This window comes from Pogoniulus pusillus, chromosome Z, assembly GCF_015220805.1.
Source record: "Pogoniulus pusillus isolate bPogPus1 chromosome Z, bPogPus1.pri, whole genome shotgun sequence".
NCBI lineage: Eukaryota > Metazoa > Chordata > Aves > Piciformes > Lybiidae > Pogoniulus > Pogoniulus pusillus.
Window position 1 is genome coordinate 33,811,858 of NC_087309.1, and position 13,563 is coordinate 33,825,420.

Below are 13,563 nucleotides of genomic sequence, written 5' to 3' on the forward strand. Positions count from 1 at the left end.
TTTTCCAATTCCTCCCTCCAGCCCTTCTTGCAGATGAAGTCAAATAGACTGAACAATCCCAAATTTCAGAAAGTTTATACCACTGCAATTAATGAGTTATAAAAGAGAAGTAGAAATAATTTCAAATAATCTGCATAATGTATAAGAAATACAAAGGTGTAATTTGAGGGAACGCTTTTCTGTATGACTTTCAAATTTTATTTGGCCTTCAGATGTATTTTTATCTCTGTTTCGCCATTTATGTGATCAGGCACTTAATGTGTTCAACTGAAATTACCACTGCTCTATGTCTAAATGATGTTCGGGTTGCATTGAGAACATTTATGTTTTTAAACTAATGTGCTTTATAAACACATAGATTTAGGGTTTACTAGTCGTGTTCTTTATTTCTTAGGAGGAAAAAAAGTAAATTTTGCTCCATTTTGCTTCCACATCTCATGCTTCTAGATAGATATCTGTGGCTTAGGAATCATCTACAGTTTTCTCCTTTATTGTAAAACATAGCTATTTGTCAAACACACATCTTATTTTCCAGAACATTTTGCAAGTTCTTGATTTTTTTTAAAAAACTCAAAACAAAATGAGTGCATCTGAATTTTAAAACAAACTGTAACAGCAGAAAAATAAATCTTCTCCTGACACCATCACCTACACACTAAGTGATTCCAGTTCATCTTCTTTTACACACGTGAATGAGAAAATGCATTTGGAACAGTGTAGAAACTAGGCAGAAAAAGTTTCTCATGTGCCTCTTTCTGCTTGAAGTTCTTGAGTTTGGTGTGTGACAGTACCAATTCATGAGAAGAAATCCAAGGCAATAAGCCCTGAAGGAGTAAAGTATATCAAAAGCTTTTTCACTTATGACATGTGTCTCAGGAAATAACTATTATGAGAATGTAACCTTCCAGTTATTGTGTCTTATCTATCTGATTCCTGAATGCTCAAAACTGGAGTTTGCACAAGGTATCACCCAGCAACTTGTTCTCACCATTAAAATGACAGTAATGACGATTTACATATAAAATCACAGCTTTTATCAGCAGGTTACTAAAATGTCTTATGAATTGACTTGAAAACTGTTCACATCATTTTGCAGGGAAATTCTGATTTCCTTTATAGATCATTCACTGTGATACACATAACTTTTAAAAAATGCAACACAGGAAACAAACCTGAGTCGTTCACTACCCAGGCCAGTACTGAACAATACTAACCTGCTTTAAATTCATAGGTAAACTATGATAAAGAGCACATATAGGCAGGGCTAGCTCTCTTAAACTCAACTCTTACACACTGGAAAGCCATAGTGAAAATGCAAGAAATAACAAAGAGTTCAGACAAAAACGTTTGTTTAATTTCCTCCCCTTTCCACCCCAAGTCTGTTAAAGTTTTTATTTTTTTCATGTTGTTGCACAGCAATTATGGGGGACTAAAAAGGATTCTTATGAGAAATTACCAGAATAAAGGAAGATCAGTAGTAAGTGCAATGTAGCAATAATCCAAAGTTTTATTGATTTATAGATAAACTATTTCTAGCTTTGGTGAAGGTTCTTCTCATCTCCTTAAATACTTTAAACTTGAAAAACTTAAAATCCTTCACTGGGGAAAATGCAAGTTTGTTTTAAATTATGGAACAGTAGAGTCTTTAAAGCTGAAATGTTATTATTCTCATGTGAACATATGTGCACAAGCATTAATGTAGTTAGAGGAAATGTGTCTGAAATAGCACCAAATAGTTGCACAATAGGAGAGGATCTGTAGATAGAAATGATTGATGCTGAGGGTCAGCTGACCATTGTGTATATGCTGTGAAATTTAACTGTAGCTCCAAGTGTTCCTGTAGATTAAATACCCATTAGTGATTGGAAAAGGTATTCCAGCACAGTTTAATTCAAAAGGAATTTAAGTTATATGTTTAAGATCATTCTGTGGTATTAACTAATTTATAGGTAACAGTTTTATTAAACAGTTTGGACCTGATTGTCGTGGAGGGCCTGTAGGCCTGAAAAGAGGCTTCTTTATGCCTCTACATGCCTAGATGTGTTTTTCTGCCAGGTTGTAAACAAGTTGTGTAAGCCACACACACCCAGCTCGTGTATCCCTGGGGCAAGCCCATGTGATCCCCATATTTGGGAGAGTCCAGGCAAGAGCCTTCTGTCTATTATGGCAAGGTTTGGCTTACTGCCAACCTGATTGGTCACTCTGGTGGCTAAAGGGCCCATTAATCTCAGCCCACAGTCCATAAAGGTGGGTGCACAGGAGAACCACGTGTTCAGTTCAGTTCAGCTCAGCTCAGCTCTCTGACCCTGCCTGCAGCACAGCTCAGCCCTCATTGCAGCGCCCTGCTGCCCTGACCCACACGCTTAAAAGCCACTGCATTGCTCCGATGTTCTCTGAGGCTCAGTCCTCATGCATTGATCTCAATTGCAGCTTACCTGTCTGCGTACCTTAGATGCAGAGCACATTAAGCCTGCACATAATATATATATGGAGCTGATAGCCTCCTAAACCAGCATCACTGTGCATATTCACAAGCTGCCTTGCTTTATCTATGGAGCTTATTGCCTGGAGAGAACCAGGAAGCAGACTTCTGGATTGTCTGCACCCACAAACATGGCCTGCTAGCTGTGAAAGAACTGTGCCAGAGCCAGCACGGATTTTCTTCTCCTGTTCCTGTAATCCTGCCAAGCTGACAATCCCTGGATGCAGTATCCAGAAGAAGACATCAGCGTCACAGGCAGAGATCGTCCATTGCCAGGAGAACAAAGGTTAGAAAACCTGTTACCCCAGAGACTGGGAAGATTTATCATTTCCCCTCAAGCCGGGAAGATTCCAGCATCGAAGGGTCCACAGGCAAAGATCCCCTGAAGTCCAGACACTGGGCACAGGCTGTGACACAACCCCGGAGGGTGATTAATAATTAATAGCAACACTTATAAGTAAAGTTTTAATACCTGTAATATAAGTTATCTCTGCCTTAGAGCAGAAAGAGTTTGAGCCCATCTGCTGGGCTAAAAGCATAAGCTCCCATGCGGAACTAAGCCAAAGGGAAAGCTCCTCTCTCTGTTTAATAGTTTATAGTTTGAATGTTTTGCTAGTTATTAACCAAATCCCTGTATATATTCTATCCTAAATTGTTTTCATAATCTTGCACAGAACTAAATATTGATACACAGTGGTTGGGGGTGGCAAGAGTTCATAAATATTAATTTTAATAAATTATATTTTTATATAAAATTTATATCACCCCAAATTAATTTCTCACCTCCACCAAATAGGCGTAGGTATAAAGAACCCCCTCTGCAACACTCATGATGCAGCACCAAATGTTGAAGACTAGGCAGTCATTTGATGACACTATCAACATCAGCAAGTTTGTCTCTTTTTTTGAAAAAGTTGTGTATTAGCATATTCAGGTATCACAGGAACATAGAAAGGATCTCTGGAGGTAATCTAGCCTAAGTCCTCTACTGAAGCAGGTCTACCTAGAGCAGGTTGCACAGGATCATGTCCAGGTGGGTTTTGAATCTCTACAGTAAGAAAGACTCCACAAACTTCTCTGGACAGCCTTCTCCAGTACTCTGTAACTCTCAACATGAAGGAAAATTTTCCTTAAATTCAGTGGAAACCTTCTGTGTTCTAGCTTGTACCCACTGCTCTTTGTCCTGTCTCTGGGTGCCACTTGAAAAAGACCATCCCCATCCTCTTGATGCCCACCCTTTAGATACTGGTACATTTGAGAAGATCCCCTCTCAGACTTCTCTAGTCTAAACAGTCCCAGGTGTCTCAGCTTTTTCTTATAATGTAGATAATTTTTACCTCACTATGATACCACAGATTAGTTTTGGTTGGAGAAACCACCTAAGATCATTGAGGCCAGCCATTATCCAATTCTACCAAGTCTGTGGCTAAATCATGTCCCTCAGCACCACATCTCTGCAGCTTTTAAATAACCTAGGGATCAGTCACTTCAGGGTTCAAGAACCCTTTCAGTGATGACTTTTCTTCTAGCATTTGATCTAATCCTCCCCTGATGCAACTTGATGCCACTTCCTTTTGGCCTATCACTTGATACTAGAGAGAAGAGACCAGTCACCACTTCCTTCTGGGGAGCTGTGGAGAGCAAAAAGGTTTCCCCTCGATGTACACTTCTCCAGACTAAACAATATCAGTTCTTGCAGTTGCTTGTTGTAGGATTTGTTCTCGTCCCTTTAACAGCCTTGTTGCCCTTCTCTGGGTGCAGTCCAGCACATCAATGTCATTCTTGTAATGATGGGCCCAAAACTGAACTCAGCATCTGATGTGTGGCTGTGGTGGAGGCTTACACAGGCCCAAATGGCTGTGCTTACAAATCTATTCTTGCCCAGACATGTTGTCCGCATAAAAGGTGGTGTCCTGCCCAAACCTGGGGAAAACAAATTAAGGGGGACAAAGGAGCACAATAAGCCTGGTGCCTTTGAGTCTGGTTGCCTGTTTGCAAGGTTGAAGTAAACACGTTATGTAAGCTCACGTGCATAGGGTGGGGATCCACCTGAGCCCCCTTCATATGGGGGTACTGGACCCATGGATTTCACCTTATTTGGTATGTTTTGGCCAGACCCTTATTGGACAGAATTGTGGCCAAGGACCATCAATCTTGGGCACAAACCTCAAAAAAGGGACAATTCAGTGTTCCTGCCCCCTCCTCCACCCACCGCTCCTAGACGTTTTGCTGTTTTTGGGGACCACCGCCGCTGCATGATTCCAACCCACAGTACTTTTCATCAGCCCAGGGAAATTTGACTAAGGCGCTCCTGGCCAGCCGCCGTTCCAACCCGCCGTTCCCAGCTTGATCATGCCCATGGAACCTTCAGACAGTGCACCCCAATAATACCGGAACTGAACTATTCAGACCCGTGAGGGTCAACAACGTGGCTTTGCTACAAATATTTGGGATCACCGAAACTCTGAATCCAGCCAGTGAGTAACTGAGTGATCTCAACTCAAGCAGCATAGACTCTCAGTAATTTACCAGTGGCACGTTCATGCCACAAGACTATCTCTATCTAAAATCTTTCCAAACCCTACTAAATTCCCAATTTTTGCTGTAAATAGACATTCTGTAAAATAATCTCACAACCGCATACAAAGAACTTCTGCAGGTTAGCTGTATATAAATTTGGGGAAAGAGGGGGGAATTCCTGGTGTATATAATATTAAATTACTTAAACCCTTTTAAATTTGGCCTCATATTTCATCCCCCCAAAACCCAAACAAAACCCCTCCACAACAGTGGTCTCACCAGTGCTGAGTACAGGGGCATGATCACTTCTCTCCTCCTTCTGGCTGCACTTTTCCTTACACAGGTTGGGATGCTGTTGACCACCTGAGCACACTGCTGGCTCACATTCAGTTGGCTGGCAGTGAGCATCCCCGGGTCTCTTTCTGTCAAGCAGCTATCTGGACACTGCTCCCAGCCTGTAGTGTTGTATGGGTTTGTTGTGACTCAAATGCAAGACCTGGTAGCTGGTCTTGAATCTCATACAGTTGCCCTTGGCCCATCAATCCAACCTGTTTGAGTCCCTATATAGAGCCTTCCTATCCTCAAATGGGTCAGTGCTCATTCCCAGCTTAGCGTTATCTGCAAAATTACATTGTTGCCGGAAGAAAGCACAAAAAGGTTCTTGCAAATTATGCTTTTTATTGTTTTTTTTTCTTCTATGTCTGAGATAATTTAGAGGGTTATTTTTGAAACAAAAAACTTTTTACTTTTAATTTTCTTCCAACATGCACTCATTGAACTGTGGTAAAAAATATGAAAAAGAAAGAAAAAGTAACGTTTGAGGATTATATTTTGAGACTTGAAATTTTACAGTGTTCTAGTCTGGTTAAAAGAAGTCAAGAAGAATATTATTTTACAACACAGCAATTATGTCACTATTTCATTAGGAACAACAAACTGAGATGTAATGCATAGTAAATGCAGGATGCAGAAGAAATTAAAATTCCCAAAGCAGTTCTTCTGAGAAGGAATCGTGTCATGATTTTGCAAAATCCCCTTGATTAACAAAAGTAGTGAGAGTCTAATTAATAGGCAATTTCTATTTGAAAAGCTTTTGCATTTCTCAAAGTGATATACATTAATATGGAAGTATAAAAAACACATCGATTTGAGCAGGATGTGAGAATTTGTTCTGACTAATGCATAAATGGAGTGAGTGAATGAAAAAGCCAAAAACTTTGCCTGCAGAGAAATACAAGTACAGTAACTCTGTAAAATCTTTGGAACCAATAAATTTTTGCATCTTACTGTTACAATTAATACAAAATGTGAATTATGAATAATAGATTTACAATATAAAAATTAACTATTGTGCAATAGGTGTTTTTTGGGGTTTTTTTTTTTTTGTTTTTTTTTTTTTTACTGGATAATAAGAATGCAATGAGAGGAAAATTCTGAGCATGCAACAACAGAGTGGTACCGGTTATGGTAACAAGGTGGACCAAACACACTTGCTCAGTGAGTCTAAAACCTCAGTGAGTCTCAAACCTAGCTTGTGTTAGCCTTAAAATAAGCTGTAGCCCTAATATATGGCTGGCTAACAGGATGTGCTGTTTTCCCAGATATGTTCCCTATATGTACGTGCTTCCTAAATCCATGATTTTAATCCCAAAAGAAAAAGCACAAAATATTCTAAGGCAGAGAGAAGAAGAGGAAACTGAGTAAGATTCCTTTGAGATTCCTTTACAGAATTAACCAGATTGGAAAAGACCTCTAGGATCACCTCTAGGATGCAATCTATCACCTTTTATATTAACTAGACAATGGCACTAAGTACCTCATCCAGCTTCTTTTTAAACACCTCCAGGGATGGTGGCTCAAACACCTCCCCAGGAAGCCCATTCCAATGGACAATCACTCTTTCCATGAAGAATTTCTTTCTAATGTTTAGCCTAAGCCTGTTCCAGCACAGTTAGAAGCTGTGCCCTCTTATTCTGTCACTGGATGCCTGGGAGAAGAGACCAACCTCTGCCTGGCTACAACCTTCTTTTACATAGTTGTAGACAGCAATGAGGTCTCCCCTGAGCCTACTCTTCTCCAGGCTAAGCAATCTCAACTTCCTCAGCCACTCCTCGTAGAGCTGTGGTCCAGCCCTCTCACCCGCCTTATTGCTGCAACCTGTTTTAAATATCTGTCTGTGATCTCTTCATTAACTCTGACTTTTCTGTTAGTGGGTAGTACATACCTATGGAAAGATGACAATATTTTATTTTCTCAGAGTATAATTTTACTTTACACTGTAGAAAATGATTTTTTATCTTACTAATATACAGGCATAAGATAAATTCTCAGCTTCACTTTATGTTGGTATTTTACCATTGTGTACGTAGTAGGAAACAGGAGAAAAATAACCAATACTTGCAAGCACAGGAGTCAACATGTAAAGGTAATCATCACAAAATCTTTAGTATGCACTGTGATCACAGGAGGCACCAAGAAATGAATATCAGAGGGGTTTACTCTGAAGAGAGAAATGTTGAGCAGAGATTGCTAAACTCTTCTCTACCAGGCAAAATGATCAGTTTAATTTCAGAAATTTCCTTCACTTAGAAAAGTCCTTTTCAGAACTTGATCTTTTCTGGACACATTGAAAATACATCTTGTTATGATTCACTTGCCGAGATGAATGACAGCTATTTATCCACATGGCTATTAAAGTTACTATACTAGTGTTTTTCCAATGGATGAAAACAGGGAAACAACTTGATTAAGATGGATCTCAGTCATAGCAGGCTTCACCTTGGAAATAGAACATAAATAACAGTTAGGAAACAGAGAGCTCTCCTTCTATGACATTCACTCTTTCACTGCTACCAGTGTCTTCATATGCTGTACTTCATGTATGAGATATGTCTTAATTAGTGGAGAACAGACTTCAACACTCTGCTACTTCTTACTGGGTTGTGTTGGGTTGCATTGCTTTTCATGCAAACTATTTTGGAACCCGTATAAGCATCCCTGTAGTAGAAAAACAATTTGGGATTTTTACTGCCATCAGATAGAATATTCTAATTTTCCTTTTTATTGGTACAAGTAACCGTTGCTGTACTATCAGTTACACTGTACAGATGTATAGAAGGCTGATCAAATGTGCAATGAAAATATGGCTATCAAATGTTGCTAAGCATACAAAACAAACTATTTTTGTGTGGTACAAATGCACAACTTAGGACAATAGAAAAAAATTCTACAACTTTAATCAGCGTATTATTATATGATATTATGCTTGTGTGAGAATAGCGTCATATGCATATACTGCCTTATCATTAATATTCCATCATTTTAGATTCAGATGATTCACTTGTAGGGCAATAACTGATAAATTGGTGGTGTCAGAGGATGTATAAAATTCATAAGGCAGGAAAATAATCAGATGTTGTATGACATGATGATGGTTACAGAAGATAATCTTTCTTAGCTTCATCAATCTCATATAATGATTTTATTTTAAAGGTCAGAAATAAATTGAAGCCTGCACTGAATATGTATTATTCCTTGGTCAAGCTGATTTCTTGCCAACATTGGCTCTCAACTCAAGATGTATTTGAACTATGAGGTTTGGGGTTTAAATTGCTGGACGCCATAAAAATATCAAGCAAATTAATGTTCACTGACTTTTCTGTAAGATCATTTAAAATGCACCTCTATTAATCTATTTCTTTTTTTTTTTTTTAACAGAGAAAAATTGTTAAAACTTTTAAATGCTCTTTTGTTTGATGAGATTTTATATACTTTTCCTCCTGTATGGCAAGCCAAATGTAGTCGGAGTGAAAAAGCGTCTCTATTTTTTTAAAGCTCGTTATTCTAGACATTAGGGTTCTTGAATAGATTTTTTTTTTGTAAGTTCAAGTATCTTCTAATAATTTTACTTTTACATACTCACTTCTGAGTGGCAAGAAAAAGGATATTTACTCAATAAATCCATGTATGACAGTAACTTGAGTGTAATTTCAGATTTTGGGTTTTTTTTTAATCATTGTAACTCTAGACAGGTTTGTGAATTTGGAGGCAATGCTTTTCTCTTTCTTTAAAAATATATTCTTTAAATATTATTGGAAATATTGGTTTTGTTAGAATCTTCATACTTAGTTGTATCTATAGATTTGTGTACAGATTTTTTTACTTAATTATTGTTTGTAATACCTATTTTCCAGATTTATTTCATAGAATCATAGAATCAACCAGGTTGGAAGAGACCTCCAAGATCATCCAGTCCAACCCATGACACAGCCCTAGCCAGTCAACTAGACCATGGCACTAAGCGCCTCAGCCAGGCTTTGCTTCAACACCTCCAGGTATGGTGACTCCACTGCCTCTCTGGCGAGCCCATTCCAATGCCAATCGCTCTCTTTGTCAAGAACTTCTTCCTAACATCCAGCCTATACCTACCCTGGCACAACTTGAGACTGTGTCCCCTTGTTCTATTGCTGGTTGCCTGGGAGAAGAGACCAACCCCCACCTGGCTACAACCTCCCTTCACGTAGTCTGGAGTCTACACCATTTTGATGACATTGAATTCAAGCCATTATTTCACATTTATGCAAGACTAATATTTATGTTTTCTTGAACATAACACAATGACTCTCCATTAAACTCTTCTATACCAAAAGAAATGTTACCAAACTCCTGTATTTTCTCCATGAAAAATCATTTTTTGTCATCTTTTTCCTTAGTCTGTGTTTAGTATTTCTTTCATACAAAGTCTCCATTTAAACCTAAAGTGAAACTTCCTATTTTGGAGAGAGAGTAATACAAATTAAAATTTAAATTACAACAAATAAGGCTTATTTACAATGGATTTATTATATCTAAATTTCACTGTCTACATTGACAGCATGAATTCAGGCAGTAAATCTCAATTAGCTCCACCAAAGCTGAATGATTTAACTGAGATTAACATTCATTACACTTCAATCAATTCTACATCTAATTTATTGTGTTAGTAGAAAACTAAAACTTCTGTCAACAAATGAAAACCTGTGAGAGCTTTCAAACAGAAGTTGCTTGAATATGTTTGTCTAATGCTGAATTGTTTTCATAACGAAAAAACAAACAACACCAAGAAAAAAAAAGGAACCAAAGCAAACAAACAAAACAAGCAAATGAAAACTATGAAGTCCCAAAACTCTGTGACGATCCAGCTCTGGAACTTGAGAGAATCTTGGAGAGGATCTAATGATGACATTTTCCCTCACAGGATGATAGGCCCCCTTAATGAACGCAAGCATAGTTTCTATGCATAGACTCTGAATTGTCAGGGCAAGTTGCACAAAGAATAAACAAAGTCCGCATTAACAAATCATCAGTGCCTCAGCCTTTTTTTTTTTAATGTAGTTTAAAAGAAATACAGGATAAAACTGTTGAACCTCCTACTATAGTGTCTAAACTCTTCTTTGACTAGTGGTTACAAGGATGATATTCTGAAAAAAAAAAAATCCCAGACAATGTTATTTTGTACATTGATGTATCTCACAAGCCTAATGGAGTTTTTTGAGGTAATCAGTGAGTGTCTGAACATAAGAATATCCAGCTCTTCTAACTCTACTTAGATTTTTAAAAGGTTGTTTTTGTTTGTTTGTTTGTCAGCTATGGTCTTTATCAAAACATCTGGAATAAACCAGTCCATCACAGGATAAAAAGGGAAGGTTCTCATACAGATCAACAATAACCTCTTTTATAAGGGTGAACAAAATTGAGTTTTGAACTAGGTAGGTCTACTATTATCAAATAATAGAGTTCAAATTAGATGAGAGCACTTCCTTCTTCACTGTCTGTGTTGATGATTAAAGTGTTCAGCCATGCAGCAAAAAGTCTCTGCTAAGCTTTTCTTGTTAGGGGGGTCACTGCTGAGTGTCAAGCTGTTGATCTGAGCCTAGAGGTCCACTTTGTTTTCATTCCACTAAACTTTCTTCATTCTTTCCATCCACATCTACTCAGCTTTGATCTAATGCTACAACTGAGTGTTAAAGGCATTCTTAATCATGTTGCATTGCATCACAACTTTTTGCCATCAGTGCGATCACGAATGATCTGTTAATGGCAAATCTGTAGTGACTATTTCTGATTATTTTCTAGTCCTAAATCATATGGAAAAGGATTTAAAAAAAAACATTGTTGGGATATTTTTAGGAGTGTGATTAAATAGACCTTATATCTGCAAACACTTGAAACACTTGTCTTTTTTCCCCTGAAAGATACTATTTCCAGACAGCAGGAACTCTTCTTTAGTTGCATGCTTCACAGGCCATAGTTACCTTGCTCATCCAGCACATTCCTGTGAAAATACTCTGACTTTGCATCTGAACATAGTTAAATTTTCTGCGCATAGTTTCTAATGGAGTCAATCTCCCATGTCAATGTTGATAAGGTTCTTTCTGACCTTAGTCCACTGAGCTTATTTTCTGTTATAATTTGTACATAAATGATGTGCAATTTGTATATATCTATGTTACTTATATATGTGTAAGTATGTGTTAATCCGTTAGACGGTAGGAGAGCCCTGCAGAGGGATCTGAACAGGCTGGATGGGTGGGCAGAGGCCAATGGGATGAGATTTAACAAGGCCAAGTGCAGAGTTCTGCACTTTGGCCACAACAACCCCAAGCAGCATTACAGGCTGGGGACAGAGTGGCTGGAGAGCAGCCAGGAAGAAAAGAATCTGGCAGTACTGCCAAATAGTGGTCTGAAGCTGAGTCAGCAGTGTGCCCAGGTGGACAAGAGAGCCAATGGCATCCTGGCCTGCATCAGGAACAGTGTGGCCAGTGGGACGAGAGAGGTTATTCTTCCCCTCTACTCACCACTGATCAGGCCACACCTTGAGTGCTCTTCCCAGTTCTGGGCCCCTAAATTCAAGAGAGATGTTGAGGTGCTGGAACGTGTCCAGAGAAGGGCAACAAACCTGGTGAGAAGCCTGGAACACAAGGCCTGTGAGGAAAGGCTGAGAGAGCTGGAGTTGTTCAGTCTGGAGAAGGGGAGGCTCAGGCCAGACCTCATTGCTGTCCACAACTACCTGAAAGGAGGTTGTAGCCAGGTGGGGGTTGGTCTCTTCTGCCAGGCAACCAGCAATAGAGCAAGGGGACACAGTCTCAAGTCGTGCCATTGTTGAGAAACGTTCGGTGGAGCTCTATGGGAAAATGACTCTTTGTTCACCAATATGGTTAGATGGTCAAATCCACTTTATTTCCATGATACAGCGACTTATATACATTTCTAGTAATAGACGTGCTCCACCAAGATTGGTTACAGTCAGAGGGTCCGGAGTTACATGTAAGGCGTGCATAGGTTAGCTTATCACAACATTCTAAGGGTCAGCCTCCATCACCACCCCACTCCAGCCCCTTTGGTTATCTAGTCTCTGCCCACTGCAGCTGTGTGTGGGGTGCTGAGCTGTTTACAGCTCGATTTCCTGAGCTAGCTGGGATCCAAGGACGTTCCCAGCACGGGTTGCTCATATTTATCAATTCTTGTGTGCTGTGCTAACAAGAATTTCTCCAACATGCTCGGAGAGGTATAGGCTGGATGTTAGGAGGAAGTTGTTGGCAGAGAGAGTGATTGGCATTGGAATGGGCTCGCCAGAGAGGCAGTGGAGTCACCATACCTGGAGGTGTTGAAGCAAAGCCTGGCTGAGGCACTTAGTGCCATAGTCTAGATGACTGGATTGGCTAGGGTTGGGGGATAGGTTGGTCTGGATGATCTTGGAGGTCTCTTCCAACCTGGTTGATTCTATGATTCTATGATTCTATGTATGCTCATATTATGAAGCCTTCTCTCTTTTGGTTAAAAAAAAAACTTTCCTTTTTTTTTTTTTTTTTTCCCCTGAAAAGAGCTCTCCAGCACTTAACTAGAATTTTCCTATTACTATTGAATGATTATAAGCCTAAAAAGAAACCTTCAGCAAAAAACCCTGTCATCTGTGTCAAACATACATTTTAATAACATTGCTGTTAGTAGGCTAGAAAAGCACCTCACAATTGTAGCTGAGAGTGTGAAGCTTTCAGAGCTTTCATTCAATTAATAGAAGTCAAAAGTTTACAGTGAAGAAAATACTGAGCATGCAACCGTCTTTGAGTGTGAGACTGTTTGACATTGTTGCGGAGAGCAGGAATTAACATGTGGCTGAGTCGGGAATTTATCAAAAATAGTTATTTTTTATTTTCCCAAAAACCCGCCCCCACAACTATATATACAAAGATTAATTTAGTTTAATAAGCAGATTCAGTTGTATGAGAATTAACCTACAAGGATATCATCAATAATCTGACCATATTGAAAGGCAGAAGTTGGAAAAGGCCCCAGCTATTAATTAATAGCGGTTTGTGCTAGTTTGAAGCAAGCTAGAATGTTTTGGTAACAGAACTAGATAACGGGCAGTGAAATGAAAACAATTGATGTCAACTTCTCTCACAGTCTCGCTGAGAACTCTGGGAAGAAGAAAGACTTTTTCTCCATTTTGTTTCTCACTCTTGCTTTTTTTTACTGCTAGCTGTAAATAAATTGCTTCATCTATATTCCCAGGGTCCGTC